This window comes from Cyanistes caeruleus, unplaced genomic scaffold, assembly GCF_971803275.1.
Source record: "Cyanistes caeruleus unplaced genomic scaffold, bCyaCae1.hap1.1 HAP1_SCAFFOLD_74, whole genome shotgun sequence".
Classification (NCBI taxonomy): Eukaryota; Metazoa; Chordata; class Aves; order Passeriformes; family Paridae; genus Cyanistes; species Cyanistes caeruleus.
Genome location: NW_028255887.1, coordinates 1,465,738 through 1,476,563, shown reverse-complemented (window position 1 = coordinate 1,476,563; position 10,826 = coordinate 1,465,738).

Sequence of the window (10,826 nt, the reverse complement as noted above, 5' to 3'; positions counted from 1 at the left end):
AATCTTCTCAAAACTCTACCAAATTCCAGAAAAATCCCACCAAATCTCCACAAATTCCCACAGAATACATGAAAAATCCCTGATAATTCGTCAGTTCTCTACAGAATCTCACCAAATTCCAGAAAAGTCCCTCAAAGTTCCACAAACATCCCACAAAATCTCCCCAGTATCCAATAAAATTCCAGGAAAAATCCCACAAAATTCCCTAAATCTTCTCAAAACACGACCAAATTCTAGAAAAATATCCCACTGAATCTCCACAAATTCCCACAAAATACATGAAAAATCCCTCAAGATCCCTAAATCGCCTCAATATCCCACAAAATCCCACAAAGATCACACAAAACCTCCACAAGTTTCCACAGAATCTAAGAAAATTTCCTCAAAATTCTTCAAGTCTCCTCAAAACCACACAAAGTCCTTGAAAAGGCCCACCAAATTCCAGAAAAATCCCACAGAATCTACACAAATTCCTACAAAATCTAAAACAAATTCCTCAAAATTCTTCAAGTCTCCTCAGAATCCCACACAATTCCAGAAAAAACCCACAAAATTCCAGAGAAGTCCCACAAAACTCCCTAAATCATTTCAAAACCCTACCAATTCACAGGAATGTCCCACAAAATCTCCACCAATTCCCAGAACATCCCACAAAAATCTCACAAAAATCCCTAAATCTTCTGAAAACTCCACCAAATTCCAGAAACGCCCCATAAAATCAGCACAGTTTCCCACAAAATTCAAGAAAAAACACCACAAAATTCCCAAAATCTTTTCAAAATACCACAAAATTCTTGAAAAGCCCCACCAAATTCCAGAAACATCCCACAAAATGTCCTCAATACCCAACAAAATCCCAGAAAAATCACACAAAATTCCCTAAATCTTCTCAAAACACGGCCAAAATCCACAAAAATCCCACCAAATCTCCACAAATTCCCACAGAATACATGAAAAATCCCTGATAATTCTTCAGTTCTCTACAGAATCTCACCAAATTCCAGAAGAGTCCCTCAAAGTTCCACAAACATCCCACAAAATCTCCCCAGTATCCAATAAAATTCCAGGAAAAATCCCACCAAATTCCCTAAATCTTCCCAAAACACGACCAAATTCTAGAAAAATATCCCACCAAATCTCCACAAATTCCCACAAAATACATGAAAAATCCCTCAAGATCCCTAAATCGCCTCAATATCCCACAAAATTCCACAAAAATCCCACCAAACCTCCACAAGTTTCCACAGAATCTAAGAAAAATTCCTCAAAATTCTTCAAGTCTCCTCAAAACCACAAAAAGTCCTTCAAAAAGGCCTACCAAATTCTAGAAATATCTTGCAGAATTCCCTAAATCTTCTCAAAACTCTACCAAATTCCAGAAAATCCCACCAAATCTCCACAAATTCCCACAGAATACATGAAAAATCCCTGATAATTCGTCAGTTCTCTACAGAATCTCACCAAATTCCAGAAAAGTCCCTCAAAGTTCCACAAACATCCCACAAAATCTCCCCAGTATCCAATAAAATTCCAGGAAAAATCCCACAAAATTCCCTAAATCTTCTCAAAACACGACCAAATTCTAGAAAAATATCCCACCAAATCTCCACAAATTCCCACAAAATACATGAAAAATCCCTCAAGATCCCTAAATCGCCTCAATATCCCACAAAATCCCACAAAAATCACACAAAACCTCCACAAGTTTCCACAAAATCTAAGAAAATTTCCTCAAAATTCTTCAAGTCTCCTCAAAACCACACAAAGTCCTTGAAAAAAACCACCAAATTCCAGAAAAATCCCACAGAATCTACACAAATTCCCACAAAATCTAAAACAAATTCCTCAAAATTCTTCAAGTCTCCTCAGAATCCCACACAATTCCAGAAAAAACCCACAAAATTCCAGAGAAGTCCCACAAAACTCCCTAAATCATTTCAAAACCCTACCAATTCACAGGAAAGTCCCACAAAATCTCCACCAATTCCCAGAACATCCCACAAAAATCTCACAAAAATCCCTAAATCTTCTGAAAACTCGACCAAATTCCAGAAACGCCCCATAAAATCAGCACAGTTTCCCTCAAAATTCAAGAAAAAACACCACAAAATTCCCAAAATCTTTTCAAAATACCACAAAATTCTTGAAAAGCCCTACCAAATTCCAGAAACATCCCACAAAATGTCCTCAATACCCAACAAAATCCCAGAAAAATCACACAAAATTCCCTAAATCTTCTCAAAACACGGCCAAAATCCACAAAAATCCCACCAAATCTCCACAAATTCCCACAGAATACATGAAAAATCCCTGATAATTCTTCAGTTCTCTACAGAATCTTACAAAATTCCAGAAGAGTCCCTCAAAGTTCCACAAGCATCCCACAAAATCTCCCCAGTATCCAACAAAATTCCAGGAAAAATCCCACAAAATTCCCTAAATCTTCTCAAAACATGACCAAATTCTGGAAAAATATCCCACCGAATCTCCACAAATTCCCACAGAATACATGAAAAATCCCTGATAATTCGTCAGTTCTCTACAGAATCTCACCAAATTCCAGAGAAGTCACTCCAAGTTCCAGAAACATCCCACAAAATCTCCCCAGTATCCAACAAAATTCCAGGAAAAATCCCACAAAATTCCCTAAATCTTCTCAAAAAACGACCAAATTCTAGAAAAATATCCCACCAAATCTCCACAAATTCCCATAAAAAACATGAAAAATCCCTCAAGATCCCTAAATCGCCTCAATATCCCACAAAATTCCACAAAAATCCCACCAAACCTCCACAAGTTTCCACAGAATACATGAAAAATCCCTGATAATTCGTCAGTTCTCTACAGAATCTCACCAAATTCTTGAAAAGCCCCACCAAATTCCAGAAACATCCCACAAAATGTCCTCTATACCCAACAAAATCCCAGAAAAATCACACAAAATTCCCTAAATCTTCTCAAAACACGGCCAAAATCCACAAAAATCCCACCAAATCTCCACAAATTCCCACAGAATACATGAAAAATCCCTGATAATTCTTCAGTTCTCTACAGAATCTCACCAAATTCCAGAAAAGTCCCTCAAAGTTCCACAAACATCCCACAAAATCTCCCCAGTATCCAACAAAATTCCAGGAAAAATCCCACAAAATTCCCTAAATCTTCTCAAAACATGACCAAATTCTAGAAAAATAACCCACCGAATCTCCACAAATTCCCACAGAATACATGAAAAATCCCTGATAATTCGTCAGTTCTCTACAGAATCTCACCAAATTCCAGAAAAGTCCCTCAAAGTTCCGCAAACATTCCACAAAACCTCCCCAGTATCCAACAAAATTCCAGGAAAAATCCCACAAAATTCCCTAAATCTTCTCAAAACACGACCAAATTCTAGAAAAATATCCCACTGAATCTCCACAAATTCCCACAAAATACATGAAAAATCCCTGATAATTCGTCAGTTCTCTACAGAATCTCACCAAATTCCAGAAAAGTCCCTCAAAGTTCCACAAACATCCCACAAAATCTCCCCAGTATCCAACAAAATTCCAGGAAAAATCCCACAAAATTCCCTAAATCTTCTCAAAACATGACCAAATTCTGGAAAAATATCCCACCGAATCTCCACAAATTCCCACAGAATACATGAAAAATCCCTGATAATTCGTCAGTTCTCTACAGAATCTCACCAAATTCCAGAGAAGTCACTCCAAGTTCCACAAGCATCCCACAAAATCTCCCCAGTATCCAACAAAATTCCAGGAAAAATCCCACAAAATTCCCTAAATCTTCCCAAAACATGACCAAATTCTAGAAAAATATCCCACCAAATCTCCACAAATTCCCACAAAATACATGAAAAATCCCTCAAGATCCCTAAATCGCCTCAATATCCCACAAAATCCCACAAAAATCCCACAAAACCTCCACAAGTTTCCACAAAATCTAAGAAAAATTCCTCAAAATTCTTCAAGTCTCCTCAAAACCACACAAAGTCCTCGAAAAGACCCACCAAATTCCAGAAAAATCTTACAGAATTCCCTAAATCTTCTCAAAACTCTACCAAATTCCAGAAAAATCCCACCAAATCTCCACAAATTCCCACAGAATACATGAGAAATCCCTGATAATTCTTCAGTTCTCTACAGAATCTCACCAAATTCCAGAAAAGTCCCTCAAAGTTCCACAAACATCCCACAAAATCTCCCCAGTATCCAACAAAATTCCAGGAAAAATCCCACAAAATTCCCTAAATCTTCTCAAAACATGACCAAATTCTAGAAAAATATCCCACCGAATCTCCACAAATTCCCACAGAATACATGAAAAATCCCTGATAATTCGTCAGTTCTCTACAGAATCTCACCAAATTCCAGAAAAGTCCCTCAAAGTTCCGCAAACATTCCACAAAATCTCCCCAGTATCCAACAAAATTCCAGGAAAAATCCCACAAAATTCCCTAAATCTTCTCAAAACACGACCAAATTCTAGAAAAATATCCCACCAAATCTCCACAAATTCCCACAAAATACATGAAAAATCCCTCAAGATCCCTAAATCGCCTCAATATCCCACAAAATCCCACAAAGATCACACAAAACCTCCACAAGTTTCCACAAAATATAAAAAAAATTCCTGAAAATTTTTCAAGTCTCCTCAAAACCACACAAAGTCCTTGAAAAGGCCCACCAAATTCCAGAAAAATCCCACAGTATCTACACAAATTCCCACAAAATCTAAAACAAATTCCTCAAAATTCTTCAAGTCTCCTCAGAATCCCACACAATTCCAGAAAAAACCCACAAAATTCCAGAGAAGTCCCACAAAACTCCCTAAATCATTTCAAAACCCTACCAATTCACAGGAATGTCCCACAAAATCTCCACCAATTCCCAGAACATCCCACAAAAATCTCACAAAAATCCCTAAATCTTCTGAAAATTCGACCAAATTCCAGAAACGCCCCATAAAATCAGCACAGTTTCCCACAAAATTCAAGAAAAAACACCACAAAATTCCCTAAATCTTTTCAAAATACCACAAAATTCTTGAAAAGCCCCACCAAATTCCAGAAACATCCCACAAAATGTCCTCAATACCCAACAAAATCCCAGAAAAATCACACAAAATTCCCTAAATCTTCTCAAAACACGGCCAAAATCCACAAAAATCCCACCAAATCTCCACAAATTCCCACAGAATACATGAAAAATCCCTGATAATTCTTCAGTTCTCTACAGAATCTCACCAAATTCCAGAAAAGTCCCTCAAAGTTCCACAAACATCCCACAAAATCTCCCCAGTATCCAACAAAATTCCAGGAAAAATCCCACAAAATTCCCTAAATCTTCTCAAAACATGACCAAATTCTAGAAAAATATCCCACCGAATCTCCACAAATTCCCACAGAATACATGAAAAATCCCTGATAATTCGTCAGTTCTCTACAGAATCTCACCAAATTCCAGAAAAGTCCCTCAAAGTTCCGCAAACATTCCACAAAATCTCCCCAGTATCCAACAAAATTCCAGGAAAAATCCCACAAAATTCCCTAAATCTTCTCCAAACACGACCAAATTCTAGAAAAATATCCCACCAAATCTCCACAAATTCCCACAAAATACATGAAAAATCCCTCAAGATCCCTAAATCGCCTCAATATCCCACAAAATCCCACAAAGATCACACAAAACCTCCACAAGTTTCCACAAAATATAAAAAAAATTCCTGAAAATTTTTCAAGTCTCCTCAAAACCACACAAAGTCCTTGAAAAGGCCCACCAAATTCCAGAAAAATCCCACAGTATCTACACAAATTCCCACAAAATCTAAAACAAATTCCTCAAAATTCTTCAAGTCTCCTCAGAATCCCACACAATTCCAGAAAAAACCCACAAAATTCCAGAGAAGTCCCACAAATCTCCCTAAATCATTTCAAAACCCTACCAATTCACAGGAATGTCCCACAAAATCTCCACCAATTCCCAGAACATCCCACAAAAATCTCACAAAAATCCCTAAATCTTCTGAAAATTCGACCAAATTCCAGAAACGCCCCATAAAATCAGCACAGTTTCCCACAAAATTCAAGAAAAAACACCACAAAATTCCCAAAATCTTTTCAAAATACCACAAAATTCTTGAAAAGCCCTACCAAATTCCAGAAACATCCCACAAAATGTCCTCAATACCCAACAAAATCCCAGAAAAATCACACAAAATTCCCTAAATCTTCTCAAAACACGGCCAAAATCCACAAAAATCCCACCAAATCTCCACAAATTCCCACAGAATACATGAAAAATCCCTGATAATTCGTCAGTTCTCTACAGAATCTCACCAAATTCCAGAAGAGTCCCTCAAAGTTCCACAAACATCCCACAAAATCTCCCCAGTATCCAATAAAATTCCAGGAAAAATCCCACCAAATTCCCTAAATCTTCCCAAAACACGACCAAATTCTAGAAAAATATCCCACCAAATCTCCACAAATTCCCACAAAATACATGAAAAATCCCTCAAGATCCCTAAATCGCCTCAATATCCCACAAAATTCCACAAAAATCCCACCAAACCTCCACAAGTTTCCACAGAATCTAAGAAAAATTCCTCAAAATTCTTCAAGTCTCCTCAAAACCACAAAAAGTCCTTCAAAAAGGCCTACCAAATTCTAGAAATATCTTGCAGAATTCCCTAAATCTTCTCAAAACTCTACCAAATTCCAGAAAATCCCACCAAATCTCCACAAATTCCCACAGAATACATGAAAAATCCCTGATAATTCGTCAGTTCTCTACAGAATCTCACCAAATTCCAGAAAAGTCCCTCAAAGTTCCACAAACATCCCACAAAATCTCCCCTGTATCCAATAAAATTCCAGGAAAAATCCCACAAAATTCCCTAAATCTTCTCAAAACACGACCAAATTCTAGAAAAATATCCCACCGAATCTCCACAAATTCCCACAAAATACATAAAAAATCCCTCAAGATCCCTAAATCGCCTCAATATCCCACAAAATCCCACAAAGATCACACAAAACCTCCACAAGTTTCCACAGAATCTAAGAAAATTTCCTCAAAATTCTTCAAGTCTCCTCAAAACCACACAAAGTCCTTGAAAAGGCCCACCAAATTCCAGAAAAATCCCACAGAATCTACACAAATTCCCACAAAATCTAAAACAAATTCCTCAAAATTCTTCAAGTCTCCTCAGAATCCCACACAATTCCAGAAAAAACCCACAAAATTCCAGAGAAGTCCCACAAATCTCCCTAAATCATTTCAAAACCCTACCAATTCACAGGAATGTCCCACAAAATCTCCACCAATTCCCAGAACATCCCACAAAAATCTCACAAAAATCCCTAAATCTTCTGAAAATTCGACCAAATTCCAGAAACGCCCCATAAAATCAGCACAGTTTCCCACAAAATTCAAGAAAAAACACCACAAAATTCCCTAAATCTTTTCAAAATACCACAAAATTCTTGAAAAGCCCCACCAAATTCCAGAAACATCCCACAAAATGTCCTCAATACCCAACAAAATCCCAGAAAAATCACACAAAATTCCCTAAATATTCTCAAAACACGGCCAAAATCCACAAAAATCCCACCAAATCTCCACAAATTCCCACAGAATACATGAAAAATCCCTGATAATTCTTCAGTTCTCTACAGAATCTCACCAAATTCCAGAAGAGTCCCTCAAAGTTCCACAAACATCCCACAAAATCTCCCCAGTATCCAATAAAATTCCAGGAAAAATCCCACAAAATTCCCTAAATCGCCCCAAAACACTACCAAATTCTAGAAAAATATCCCACCAAATCTCCACAAATTCCCACAAAATACATGAAAAATCCCTCAAGATCCCTAAATCGCCTCAATATCCCACAAAATTCCACAAAAATCCCACAAAACCTCCACAAGTTTCCACAGAATCTAAGAAAAATTCCTCAAAATTCTTCAAGTCTCCTCAAAACCACAAAAAGTCCTTCAAAAAGGCCTACCAAATTCCAGAAATATCTTGCAGAATTCCCTAAATCTTCTCAAAACTCTACCAAATTCCAGAAAAATCCCACCAAATCTCCACAAATTCCCACAGAATACATGAAAAATCCCTGATAATTCGTCAGTTCTCTACAGAATCTCACCAAATTCCAGAAAAGTCCCTCAAAGTTCCACAAACATCCCACAAAATCTCCCCAGTATCCAATAAAATTCCAGGAAAAATCCCACAAAATTCCCTAAATCTTCTCAAAACACGACCAAATTCTAGAAAAATATCCCACTGAATCTCCACAAATTCCCACAAAATACATGAAAAATCCCTCAAGATCCCTAAATCGCCTCAATATCCCACAAAATCCCACAAAGATCACACAAAACCTCCACAAGTTTCCACAGAATCTAAGAAAATTTCCTCAAAATTCTTCAAGTCTCCTCAAAACCACACAAAGTCCTTGAAAAGGCCCACCAAATTCCAGAAAAATCCCACAGAATCTACACAAATTCCCACAAAATCTAAAACAAATTCCTCAAAATTCTTCAAGTCTCCTCAGAATCCCACACAATTCCAGAAAAAACCCACAAAATTCCAGAGAAGTCCCACAAAACTCCCTAAATCATTTCAAAACCCTACCAATTCACAGGAAAGTCCCACAAAATCTCCACCAATTCCCAGAACATCCCACAAAAATCTCACAAAAATCCCTAAATCTTCTGAAAACTCGACCAAATTCCAGAAACGCCCCATAAAATCAGCACAGTTTCCCTCAAAATTCAAGAAAAAACACCACAAAATTCCCAAAATCTTTTCAAAATACCACAAAATTCTTGAAAAGCCCTACCAAATTCCAGAAACATCCCACAAAATGTCCTCAATACCCAACAAAATCCCAGAAAAATCACACAAAATTCCCTAAATCTTCTCAAAACACGGCCAAAATCCACAAAAATCCCACCAAATCTCCACAAATTCCCACAGAATACATGAAAAATCCCTGATAATTCTTCAGTTCTCTACAGAATCTTACAAAATTCCAGAAGAGTCCCTCAAAGTTCCACAAGCATCCCACAAAATCTCCCCAGTATCCAACAAAATTCCAGGAAAAATCCCACAAAATTCCCTAAATCTTCTCAAAACATGACCAAATTCTGGAAAAATATCCCACCGAATCTCCACAAATTCCCACAGAATACATGAAAAATCCCTGATAATTCGTCAGTTCTCTACAGAATCTCACCAAATTCCAGAGAAGTCACTCCAAGTTCCAGAAACATCCCACAAAATCTCCCCAGTATCCAACAAAATTCCAGGAAAAATCCCACAAAATTCCCTAAATCTTCTCAAAAAACGACCAAATTCTAGAAAAATATCCCACCAAATCTCCACAAATTCCCACAAAATACATAAAAAATCCCTCAAGATCCCTAAATCGCCTCAATATCCCACAAAATCCCACAAAGATCACACAAAACCTCCACAAGTTTCCACAAAATATAAAAAAAATTCCTGAAAATTTTTCAAGTCTCCTCAAAACCACACAAAGTCCTTGAAAAGGCCCACCAAATTCCAGAAAAATCCCACAGTATCTACACAAATTCCCACAAAATCTAAAACAAATTCCTCAAAATTCTTCAAGTCTCCTCAGAATCCCACACAATTCCAGAAAAAACCCACAAAATTCCAGAGAAGTCCCACAAATCTCCCTAAATCATTTCAAAACCCTACCAATTCACAGGAATGTCCCACAAAATCTCCACCAATTCCCAGAACATCCCACAAAAATCTCACAAAAATCCCTAAATCTTCTGAAAATTCGACCAAATTCCAGAAACGCCCCATAAAATCAGCACAGTTTCCCACAAAATTCAAGAAAAAACACCACAAAATTCCCTAAATCTTTTCAAAATACCACAAAATTCTTGAAAAGCCCCACCAAATTCCAGAAACATCCCACAAAATGTCCTCAATACCCAACAAAATCCCAGAAAAATCACACAAAATTCCCTAAATATTCTCAAAACACGGCCAAAATCCACAAAAATCCCACCAAATCTCCACAAATTCCCACAGAATACATGAAAAATCCCTGATAATTCTTCAGTTCTCTACAGAATCTCACCAAATTCCAGAAGAGTCCCTCAAAGTTCCACAAACATCCCACAAAATCTCCCCAGTATCCAATAAAATTCCAGGAAAAATCCCACAAAATTCCCTAAATCGCCCCAAAACACTACCAAATTCTAGAAAAATATCCCACCAAATCTCCACAAATTCCCACAAAATACATGAAAAATCCCTCAAGATCCCTAAATCGCCTCAATATCCCACAAAATTCCACAAAAATCCCACAAAACCTCCACAAGTTTCCACAGAATCTAAGAAAAATTCCTCAAAATTCTTCAAGTCTCCTCAAAACCACAAAAAGTCCTTCAAAAAGGCCTACCAAATTCCAGAAATATCTTGCAGAATTCCCTAAATCTTCTCAAAACTCTACCAAATTCCAGAAAAATCCCACCAAATCTCCACAAATTCCCACAGAATACATGAAAAATCCCTGATAATTCGTCAGTTCTCTACAGAATCTCACCAAATTCCAGAAAAGTCCCTCAAAGTTCCACAAACATCCCACAAAATCTCCCCAGTATCCAATAAAATTCCAGGAAAAATCCCACAAAATTCCCTAAATCTTCTCAAAACACGACCAAATTCTAGAAAAATATCCCACTGAATCTCCACAAATTCCCACAAAATACATGAAAAATCCCTCAAGATCCCTAAATCGCCTCAATATCCCACAAAATCCCACAAAGA